The 12,187-nt window shown below is 33.5% G+C and overlaps 1 protein-coding gene across 1 annotated transcript in view; it reads right to left on the bottom strand.

Moving 5' to 3' along the window:
- The window catches only part of SCAR (wiskott-Aldrich syndrome protein family member 3 SCAR), a 42,031-nt gene that overhangs the window by 10,115 nt on the left and 19,729 nt on the right, over window positions 1-12,187 (bottom strand). The gene's annotated exons all lie outside the window — the stretch shown is intronic.

The raw sequence follows: 12,187 nt of genomic DNA, 5'->3' as shown, positions 1-12,187 counted from the left end.
CGATCATTCATACGCCTTTCATTAGACGCACTGACGCCATAGCCAAAGTCGCGAGAAGTCGTAGCGATTTTTGTGGAGGACTATGCCTTGCTATGGACATCTATCAGCTAAAAAGAACTAACATTACTGACGTAATTAAAAAAAATTGCTCGTCTGAACTGACAGAGGGCGGGATACATCGCTCGTGGATCGTTGGGGTTAAATGGTTCTCGAATGGCAACCATGAGGTAGTAAACGCGACGTGAGTAGGCCTCCACTTGGTAAACCGACATAGTCAAGGTCACAGAAAGGCTATATGTCATCGTGGCTGTCTTTCCGGCAGGCCTATGCCTTCCAGTTGGCGTCCATCAGCTAGCAGGATGATGATGAAACATTTATATTATTTTTCATAACAAACTATTATGCTTTATATAATATATAATATACTTTCACAAAGTTGTACGCAATCTTTATTACGGTAGATTCATATCTCCCAAACCTCACATTATCTATTTGAATATTAAATTTTTGTTCCCCTTCACAGCTAAGGACCCCACATACAACACATTTTTTTCACATATTAAAGTAATACCGCATATGGTAATGTTTCTTTACATACAGTTAACATGAGCATGCATACCTTACGGTAATAACAAATTACAATTTATGGAATACAGATCAACATTACAAGAAATTAGTTATTGATAGATACAATCATATCACATAATAATTTATTAAGCTACAATTGTAAATTTACTTATTAAGTACTTCCTGGAACACGATTACAATTATTGTTCAGTAATTTTTTATATGTGTTTAATGTATACATGTTTGTAACCTGTTTTGTGTGTTGTAAAAAACGGGCAATAGCAAAAATATATCTTAAGAACGTTAACATGAATAAACACAATCAGAAATAAATATACTATTATGAGATAGTTTTTGATAGATGTGGCATAACTTCTACGTTTTACGATTTAAACAAGTGGCTTTCTCGCTTTAAGCTTCCATAAAGTAAATAATAATAATAATACTTTACTAATAATGATAAATTTCCAAACGCTATAAAAAGTGGACCATAATATAATTTACTTTAGAAAATTACATCATAAATTCATGTGTCTTTGACGAATATATTTTTTTATAAAACAAAGGAAGGAATATAAGTTATTTTTGAAAATTGGATCCCGTCCTTCAGATCATCGACTACATTCTTCCAAATGACACCGTTGGTTTTCAAAAACATGTCTACAATTTTGAGTCGTTTGAACTATTATATATCTTCTCTTTTGCTTTAGTTCAACAAGTGTTTTTGAAGTGTTAAGGAAAACTGTGCTCTACAAATATTATCAAATTATATCCCAAAAAAAAAGATTTTACATGACGTCAATTTTGGACATCGTGGTGCACTCGATGTCACTCCTCTTAAATATGTCTCCCCGGGAACTTTTTCGTGACTTTAATGCCGGCATTAGATATGTGACCAGTAAGTAGCCCTGTCCTACTGGAACCACGACTCAGTTCAGGGTGAATACTGATTGATTTGTACTTAGTGAGCTGTTAAAACTTGCAAGAACTTATTTAAAAAACAAGTGATCTTTATTATGGTCCACCCATATTTTTGATACCACTTCTTATTAATATAACAAGCAATATGTTAATGTTACCTGTCGTAACCTTCAGTTTAATAACCGCAAACATAATTATAATCTATTACACTTTGCTATAGATAATACGTGATCATGTTTACAAACACACGCCGGCGTGTCCACAATTTAATCTGTGCACGATCGTAATACGCACGGATACTTCGCAATGAGATTATTGCACTGTCTAGCATTTGTAACTCGTAGCTTGCTGTTAAATATTCATGCTGCTCGTAAAAATTGCAATCTATAATATGAGACCTAGAGATTCTCTTGGCGAAAAATTTAGTGAGTTCAATTCGATACTAGTTTCTATCAAATTAGGCTCTTCTGGCATTCCTCTCATTACGTGCACAAGTGGTCACTTTGAATTATCCTATGTCGATAGTGATGATCTATATGCATAAATAATTTTATTTATTTATAAAAGTTTTTTGTACACCATAGACAATAAATAGGGAGGGAAAAAAGGAACAATTCATATGAAATAATTCATAAAAGGTATCGCTCGAAAAGATCTCCTCCAGACAATCTTTGGATGGAGGGTAGAGACATGAAGGAGAAGGCAGTTTAGAGTGTATGTACATATATATAAAAATAATACGTGTGTGTGTGTGTACATATATTTACGTGGGAAAAGGATATACATAAATACAAATAATTAAGAGATACTACACAAATAAAAAAATCATAATTTCCTGGTGAAAATTAAAACATTTTCTTTTTCAACGTAGACAAAAGGCGACAGTTCCATTACCGCGTGGCGGATGCGGACCACTGCAGCTGCCATGTTCGCACCGCTTCACAAAGAATGCAAAATCAAAAGGTTGGACAAATCGATTTCTTCTTTCCGGGTTTTCACCAATTACCGACGACGTCGCCGGTTCCTCGTTGTTTATCGTTAATTATTCACATCCACCCGAAACGCGTGCGAGTCGTCAAGCATGACGCCACGGTATTGAATTAAAACTTGAGTCTTCATTTCGTTATCACGTTTACGTTGATAATATAACCGCTAACTTTGGTCGTCTTACTAACATAATACCTACACTACGCTAAAACATCTACACACCATTATTTCAGATGTAAAACGACCACTGCTGAACATAGGCCCCTCTCAAAGCTTTCTAATAGGACCCGAAAGCAACCTGCATCTGCCGTCTTCCGACATAAACACCACAAAAATTTGAAAACTAACTAAACCCAACTTTTTCCCTAACGAGTCACTCACTGAGAAATATACATCCTCGTCAATACTCTATAAACATAATATAAAGAACGACCAATTATCATTTACATAATAATCTCCTCCTAAATATATGCAAATGCATTTCTACCAACGTATACTGGAGTCGATATTTCTGGAACCATAAAGGCTTAGACACTTCAAATTTAATAAGAATATTCCTTTCGCGAATCATTAAAAATGAATATTTTAATCTAAAGCCCACATAGCTACATAACTTATCCAGAATACATTTTGACAAGTGAAAAATTACCAAAGTAAAATTTTATAATATTACATACACAAAGAGCAGAGCTTGCCACGCCAAGCAAGCGGGGGACAGCTTGTATCATATTGGGGAGACTCCCACAAAACATCGCAATATGTATAAGAAAACACCTGGTAAAAAACGAACACGGGAGACGGCTGTGAAGTGGTACTTTCATGTACATGAATAAAAGTCATATATGTGGGTGTTCCTCATTAAAATAAATACAAAAACACACATCAGATACAAACTACGAACACGAAAGATAAAGAGATCTGTCAAAAAATTTTCAATACGAAGGAAAAAAGATGGAATGGTGTATATATTGATCGACATTTAAATTTACAAGGATTTTTACACGTTACAATATTGTACTCGTTTATTTTTTTCTCAATGGTGCCCGCTATTGGAGGTCTCTCATACCCTTATCTTTGGGAAGGACAGGGTTGTTTTATTTCATTTAATAATTTTTTTCACATTACTTTTATTTGCGCGCTCTTCTTGCATTCTTCTTAATCTTTCGTACTTCATCTTTCTTTCCACATTTCTTCTGCCTTTCTCTTTCATTCGACATCATTCATTCCTCAGTACATTTCTTTATTTTATTTTAAACATTTTGTGCAATTTATTTTTTATTTTGCTTTATTTGCTATTTTATTGTTTACACTTATTCTTTTTTAACTTTTATTTCTACTGATTGTTTTTTCTGCAATTTTCTTACAAGGTTCGAGGAATATTGATCTCTTTTCGTCCTCCTTTATTAGCGAGGCTTGCTTAAACATTTTTAGATTACTAATTTTAGTTGGGTTTCTTTATATATAACCAATTAACATCTGTGTCCTCTATTGAACTTAGAATAATGGTGTCCCAATGGAACAAGACGCGCAACCTCGCGAGAGGAATAACGTTATATGATTTATACTTTGTGCAGTAATTATATATGATTGACACTGCTCACAAACAAGTTTCTAGAGGATGGGTAGCAGCTTCTCCTGCGTACCATAATACCACACTGCGTTCTACACCCCGTCTGCCAAGCGTGACCATTGTGGTGTATCCCATATCGATACCTATGGAGAAGATCTTATGCCTTGCAGTATGGGGCAGCAACGACGACCCTAAGTGAAAACGATAACTATACTAGTCAGATATTATAATAAAAGTATTTATTTATCAACACTTTATACGACGTATAAAGGCGATATGTGTTTTACGTAATTGTTTTAAAACGACGTTATCTTCTTTGGCATGGATTCCGTAGGTTATTGAACTTCGAAAGCGATTACGTATCTAAATAAAAACATTCAAAATTTATTTAGCCTAATATTGCATTATTCTGCAAATGGTAATTTTGAAAGTGTATGAATATAGAACAGCATGCTTGAAATTTCCCTACGAAATCGAATCAGGTATAAGGAGATCCATAGACGAACGAAAGGAACCGGCGTAGATTGCTAAGTGGAAGTGGGAGTTGGCAGGCAGGTCGAAAGGCCGCTGAGAACTCGAGGTTCTGTAGAGGAAATCACGAACTGGTAAGTACAGCGTAGTGTAACAAAGAGCACCCGATGAACGCCGCTTCCAACCACGATTGTAAATCGATGAGGGTGACCGACCAGCTTCCAACAGTAAACGTCCGGCTGAAAGGATGCTGACGATGAAACATTTTTATAATTGTAAGCTGTAACTGTTCGTGTTAATTGCTTACTAATAGCATTAAATAAAGATAAGAGTTAAATTATTGAATCTTTATCAAACGGAGCAATAAAAATCCTATATCTTAATGTCTTTAGTATTTAAATAAAGTTATTATTTGATTATTCCGATGTTTTCAATCCTCTGTCGGTCTGTTCATCTAAACTAATAACTGTAACGTGTAGTTTATTTAGTACAAAACTTAGTTATAACTTGCAGTTTTCCCTATCGCTTAACTCCAGTTCTCTTGGGTTGTTTCCGTCACTTTGACAGACAACCTCGACTGTGTATTTGAGACTTTTGCTAGGAATCAAAATTTTGAGGTCGGTTCACTTTAATAAAAATAGACGAAAAAGATAACGTATAGAATCGTAGAGACATCTCGACTGAATCTACGTGATCGAATGAATGAAAATGATTAACTCTAGAGAATATTAGAATCATATAAAATAAAACAAATTGTAAATCCTGTTTTAATTTAGTGCAAACACCAAAACAATCATTTCATTGACGTCTTCAACTTTATTTTTAAGATAAATAATAATAAAACATTTGTAAATCTCTACAGCAACGTAATTTACAAGGAAAATATTTACCAAAACAACTAAAGGAAAATATGTTATCTGAAATAAGCATACATCCTTGACATAGTCTATGAAACATTTAAACTAAATAGTATATTTTATTGGGCATCCCATTTATTATTTTCAGAAAATTTACAGGTACATCAAATAAAAAGAGAATTTAAAAGTTGAAAAAATTATGAAATGATGTTTTGTACAATATACACAATTACATTTTAAAATGTCGATTTAATTCAAAGAAAAAGTTATTTGTATTGTTTGCTGAGGGTAGTCCACAATTCGTGCAACATATACTGCAACTCCAACTGGCACCGTCGAACATTCATATGTAAACATTACGCTGTATGATTATGTCTCAAGATGGCGTGTAGTCCTTTTTTATGGAAACGTTCACTTGTCAACAGACGAACGTTCATCTTAAAGTCACGAGTCTTAATTTCTTACGCATCTTCTACTATTCGATAGTCCAGCTTTTTTATTCATTATAATTTGTATCGCTAATATTTTGTTTACAATTTTTTTCACTTTTACTAGGAGAAGACAGTTCGGAGAGGATTTGCCGCTATTTGATACGGATCTTTCTTCTCTCAGCTGCGAGTCACGACAGCGTTTTATCATTGTTTACACTTTTTTCTTATGAGTAAATACAGGTAGAATTTATACATATAAAAATACAATTTAGAAGTTTTACTCAATTATACATTAGTTGGTACATTACATTAAATCGAGTCGCTGCCCAAGCGCTACAGACCGTTAAATGCCTTGAAGTTTAGGACAATGTGACGGGCCAATTCATGAAAAGATTTTGCTGTAAATTTTTTTCCTGAGAAGGTCTTGTAAGTTGAACGGTAGTATATTAAGTTTTTCGCATAAGAGATAGTCCAATTTTATTATGTTATAGTATTCTGAGAATTATTGCACTTTACAGAAATTAATTAACTTACATAGGTTATAACAATATACAGGATAATCGGTAATACGTCTTACAGCTTTGAAGAGTTAAATAAGTAACTTATTTGCGTTCAATTAATGTGTAGTGCACCCTAATAATAAATCAATGGTTTCAGAAATAATAAATACCGTAATGATATTATAGTAAGAAAATTAGTTCCAAAGTTCAGATTACTACATGTTTAAATAGATTATTCTAACATTCCCTACAGATTTTCTACTGCCAGAAGGCACTGGCCTGTCGAAAAAAAATCATAAAAGAAATTTCTGAGTGATCACTTTAAACAGGATGATTGAAAATAGTCGCAAAAGCTTTTCACTACGAGCTATACATTAACCTCATTAATGCTTCTACACCTACAACCAATCATCCTGTATTAGGCTAGAAACATGGATGTATCTGATTTGCAGTGTCTACAAAATTTAGCTTACGTTTTAAAAAGCCTAAATTAATATAAAATTACGATTCCTTGATATTATTCAAATGTTTCGAGAATAATTTAATGTCCGTTAAGCGTTTGCTAACATCAATATTTCCTGTCTGCAACACATGTATACATAAAACAACAAAAATCGTTGTCGTGACGTCACCATTCTATTTTTGTTCTATTTGCATCAATAACATTGTGAGTAGTACAATTTATATTGATTAAACACAGAAGTAAACAGACACAAGTAAAAACAAATTGCAAAAAAAAATTGTTAAATGTTTTTCACGATGCCCATGCATCTCACGGTTAAGCCATTGGATCCGGCGTGCCAAATTCAAAACACACTGTCACAATAAAGTTTCTCGGTCGAGCCTGCATTGCGACAAACTGCATCAGAGCCATTAACATCATACATGGTCTGACGTGGAAAGGCCGTCTTATAAAAAATTACTAAACTTGTTTCTATCTTTCAACATTTATATCGTAGGTAATTTTAATAAGAATGATTAGTGTAAAAGCATGGTGGTAAATATATAGCTCATTTGTCAACATAACATAACATTCAAATGTTATTTTTATTGGAATGCGTCAGACTAATAACTTCTAACAGAACAGAATCTGCAGATTATTATTATTCTTTACTATCTAAACAATAATTAATTTTTACATGTAGAAATCCGAATTTTCAACTCTTTTTTTTTCTTTTGATATTATCGTCATTTTCAATATTATTTTTGATATTATTGATTTTGAATAGTGTGTACCATACATAAATTGACAGCAAATGGGCGATTTTTTATTTTCATTTACCTTAATAAATTTTACAATTATAACCAAATCACCCTATGTTATTAACTTAAAATTATCAGTTACTAAATAAGGCTAAATATATCGTAAAACCGTAAGAGCGTTAAACCGGAGTCATACTAAACAGGGTTACGTAATCAGCGATTTGTTATTTCTGTACAGGGGATCAGAATGGCGGCATCCTGCTTATGATAAGATTATTTGCTGTGTAACAATTTTTTATTATTTTGTAATAACAGCTGGATATGATTGCAGTGTTATTATAAGTTTGGTTCGTGTGATAGAAATTGCCAAATGATCGGTCTTGCGATGACTTCCTATGTCGTCGATCTACATAGTCAGTGGGCCTACCTATGCCACGTCTACAGTAGACTCCTGGTCGCCTCTCAAGTTATGAAATAAGTTATCCTAAGTAAGCCGTTGTTCTACGCCAAGTCTCAATTCAAATGAATCGTATCAGGCGTGGTCTATTATAGTCTTAATATGACGAGGTTATAGGACTATAGTATATACCACTCCAGTCAATAACTCATACCGCAATGTTTAATGTTAAAGTTATAACTAAAATTTACAATAAATACATTAAGAAATTCTGCTAATATTTTAGAATTCAAAATCCGAACGCTCCCCCGCGTAGCTAGGACGCTCGTCGCTTTCAAACTTGAACAAGTCACAGTTCGTTAAAGAACAGCAAGTTGAAGATCATTTCTTCGCTGTAGCAACTACTATCAAAATATAGAGAGGTTGTGCAAGGTTCTTAAATCCTAAGAGACTCCTAGATTACTGAGAGTCGACTGTCCTTTGACCATTACAATTATTACACTTTAATTAGATAAAAACAAATCAGTATTAAGCGAATATTTTTTTAAAAGAAATAGTAATCTGGACTCTGCTCAATCAAAATCATACGAAAATACCAATCATTGTTAAGCCTAGTTATAACCCCATATATTTAGACTAAAATCTGTAAAAAGTATACATCGCATTATTTTTTGTTTAACTTTGTATATCTGAGTATATAAGTATTCTAAAATTTTATTTTACCGAATGGTAATTGTCACGTGTGTCATTGCACTTTACGAATTGCGAAGTCCCTAATATAAAGATTACGTCATTAGACCCATACCGTGTAATTAAAAACTGCCAGTTGAATTAAATGATGTATGGAGAAGTCTTACAACTTAATCTAAGAGGATTTATATTCAATTATATTGCAATAAAACTAAACATAAAAACCTAACATACACGCATATACACATCTTATATACGTACGTACGATACATAGGTACGATACGGCCTTGGAAGTATAATTAAACCCAATAAAATTAAAAATGTTAGATCTTACTTTTTATAATCAGTGGCACCTAGACCGCTAGGAAAGTGCGGCGAGGTGATCGAGTGAAAAAAAGAGCATGAGCCTTATCACGAACTTTGACGGTGGACTGAAAGAAAGAAGCGGCCTCGTCACGTAGCGCGGTACAGCTGTTTCGGTAGCACTATAGTATCAATTCATCTAGCCATAGTGTGGCTATCTCGTACATCCAAGTGCTTAATGGGTGACATATTACTAAATTAGCTAGTTGAAGTACCAGTAAGAAGACTAAATACCGCACATAACTGACCACTACTGGGCCTAAGGTATTTAGAGTGTAGACTAGAAACCTTCAAACATAGCGCAGTACATCCACTCACAGTGAGGTAGTCGGAAAACTGGATGCAAGCCGCATTCAACCTATCATACTGAAATTCTGAGGAGGAGGTCAAGGCTGTAAAGGCTAAAAGATATGAATCTTTTTGTATTGTTTTCTCAATTTCTTCAAGACACCTTATATGTCAAAATATTCAAATTTCAGTAAATATACTCTACTTTTTAATTACGATTATTTTAATAACTTCATACTTGTAAAATAAAACGTAAGAATATTCGAAGAAATTATAAAACTATGTCTTTAAAAGTTTACATTTCGATTGTGTATTATTTGACTCCAAAAGCAGTGACACAATGAGAATGTCAATCGGCAACCTGACTCTTGGCTACTCGGTCGCTATGGACTGCTTCTCGGAGCAGACCGTGTCATGTAACGCGAGAGTAATTACTCATAATTTGGTGACAGTTGCATACAAAAGAATTACAGGATGTCTATTACTTGTATTTTGGATTTGTACACTGGCAGCATCATCATGTCGTTAAATTGTTTAGTTTACGAATTCATTTTAATAAGCCCACACGTCTGATAAATTAAATTTTGTCGAGGTGCAGTTTTATATCTCATTTTCATAATAATTTATGGACAGTATAACAAGGTCACCAGTTCAACTTATGGATGGACGTTCTACGCTGTGCTCATTGGCCCGTAATATTCGCTCCAGAATCTTACAGCCACGGAAGCCATCTGTTCTGTGCGCTATGTGGTCCGATTACTTTTGAAAGGCTTTCCTTAGAGCACTTAAGTTGTTTTCTGTTATAATTTGTTTAGTTTTTCTAATTTACATTTTTTATTTTCATTACATGAATCTCCGTGGACCTCTGTCTTATCTTTATCGTATTTTTTATACCTCATCGTATTTAACCAAAGTCCAATATAATGCTCTTAAGTATTATTTGTCAGAGTTTTCACGTAAACTTTTAAAGCGGTTGCAACCAAACTATGATAACAATTAAGACAAAGACACGCTCATTAATTGTTTCAATAAAAATTGGATAATTACAAGGTAAAAATACGGTATTTTGAAAATTTACATTTATATACAAATTTTGAAGAAAATACAGTAAAACATTAAATCACTTCTTAGACACCCAAAACTAGTTAAGCCACCCATCCTTCAACTATTGGGCTATTTCGGTTACTTTCGTTCGTCTACAATTGTCCTCATCCCCGATTCGCTCGTCATTATTGGCCTATTGGAAATCTATGGGTGAAGGATTATTTATTTATAAAGGACAATTTTACTGCAACTCCAATTTACGGTCCGAAATTACTGTGAGCACAAATTAAGGTCCACATTTTTTTATTGCCCTCTTTCCTATTGGAAACCTCTTGTTCCACCCCCTACTCTGTTCGGGACAGGGATTTGCTTTTCTTTATTAAGTTATTCACTTTCTTTATATTATCTTTATACTCTGCTTCCATTATTATATACTAATTTTTCTCTTCCGCTCTAGTGTCCTTTCACACTTTCTCAATTACCGTAGTTAGGTCTATTTTACAATTTTTGATTAATCACAGATTTCTACGTTAATTTTATATTTTATACATACCGCAGTTTTATTTTTATTCTGTATTGTTATTTACATTTTTAACTTATTTATATTATATTTTAGTTTTGATTTACATTTTTGCATACACTACTTTTACTTATGTTTTGTTCCTATTTATCACAGTTTTTGTTATTTTTCTGCGAAAATAGAGAAAGGATTCTCTGCCTTCTTTCACAATCAAAATGGAGGCGATAGTGATCTCTATCCTTTTCCCTATAAAAATAATGCGCTTAAATATAAAGCTTGTGGTAAACAACGGGATTTTACACGCCATCACAATGATAGAACGGCAAAACTGATCACGGTACGTTGGCTAATGGCGCTACCCTGCATTCCAGAAACGATTGCAAAATATACCTTACAGTTATAATTGCTATGATGAAACACGCTTGCGGTAACATTATAAAACTGTACATTACAAAACTGTATATAAAAACAAAGAATTAATAAATATCGGTAAACTTGAAAGTAAATATATGAGGCTTCATTTCCATTGTAAATAATTAAATACATGTAAGCAAGGTTGTTGCGTCCGACATAGTTTTATCTTCGATGTCAAGTTAGAGGGCAACAATTAATCAGGTTTTTTAGTCCATCATTGTATTGTAATTTAATAGTGATCACATCATTTGTTGTAATACAATTACCTCGCTATCGCATAACGAATCAGGAAAGTTCTATCCCTGTAATGTCTCTGATGTATTATGTTATTATGGGATATTTTAAAATGTTTAAGTTCATGCTGATTTCAATTACTAAGAATCCGTTGTCCAGAGCCGAAATTATCTGCCGATAGAGAAGCACTTATCTAAACCACTAATAGGTGGACGCTTTATGTAAGTGTTTATAATGTTAATAAAATATATGCTTTATTAATATACAGATCAGCGGATTGACAAGGTGACTTTGCAGTGGCAGGTTATTTAGACCGCTAGGGTCTTAAAATTCTGGAGTACCGACAAGCGTAGCATAGTACTTCTACCCACAAGGTGGACAGATGATTTTGTTATGGTCATAGTCATACAAAACGCTAGAAGGAGACCCCTTCCAACCGTTGTTCTATTGGAAATCAATTCGGAAAACCAATGTCCCATAGTGGAGATAATAACGGCTGGAATGATAATAATATATTTATTAAAAACAGGCGGTATGGATTATCTATTTAAATTTTAATTTCACCATAAACTAGGAAATATGTAGGTAACAGAAAGTAAGCCTACAATTTTACAAATGTTTACTCTTTCATCTTGTCAACGAAAACAAGAAGACTAAAAGCATAATCATCACTGTTGTGATATGTCCCAACTGTTGAATATAGATTTTTTCCGATGCTTTCCATTTTACA

The sequence above is a fragment of the Battus philenor genome, unplaced genomic scaffold (assembly GCF_028537555.1).
Source record: "Battus philenor isolate CCGP_79_NKW_IND1 unplaced genomic scaffold, ilBatPhil1.0.hap1 SCAF_15, whole genome shotgun sequence".
NCBI lineage: Eukaryota > Metazoa > Arthropoda > Insecta > Lepidoptera > Papilionidae > Battus > Battus philenor.
This window is presented reverse-complemented; position numbering and strand designations above follow the sequence as displayed.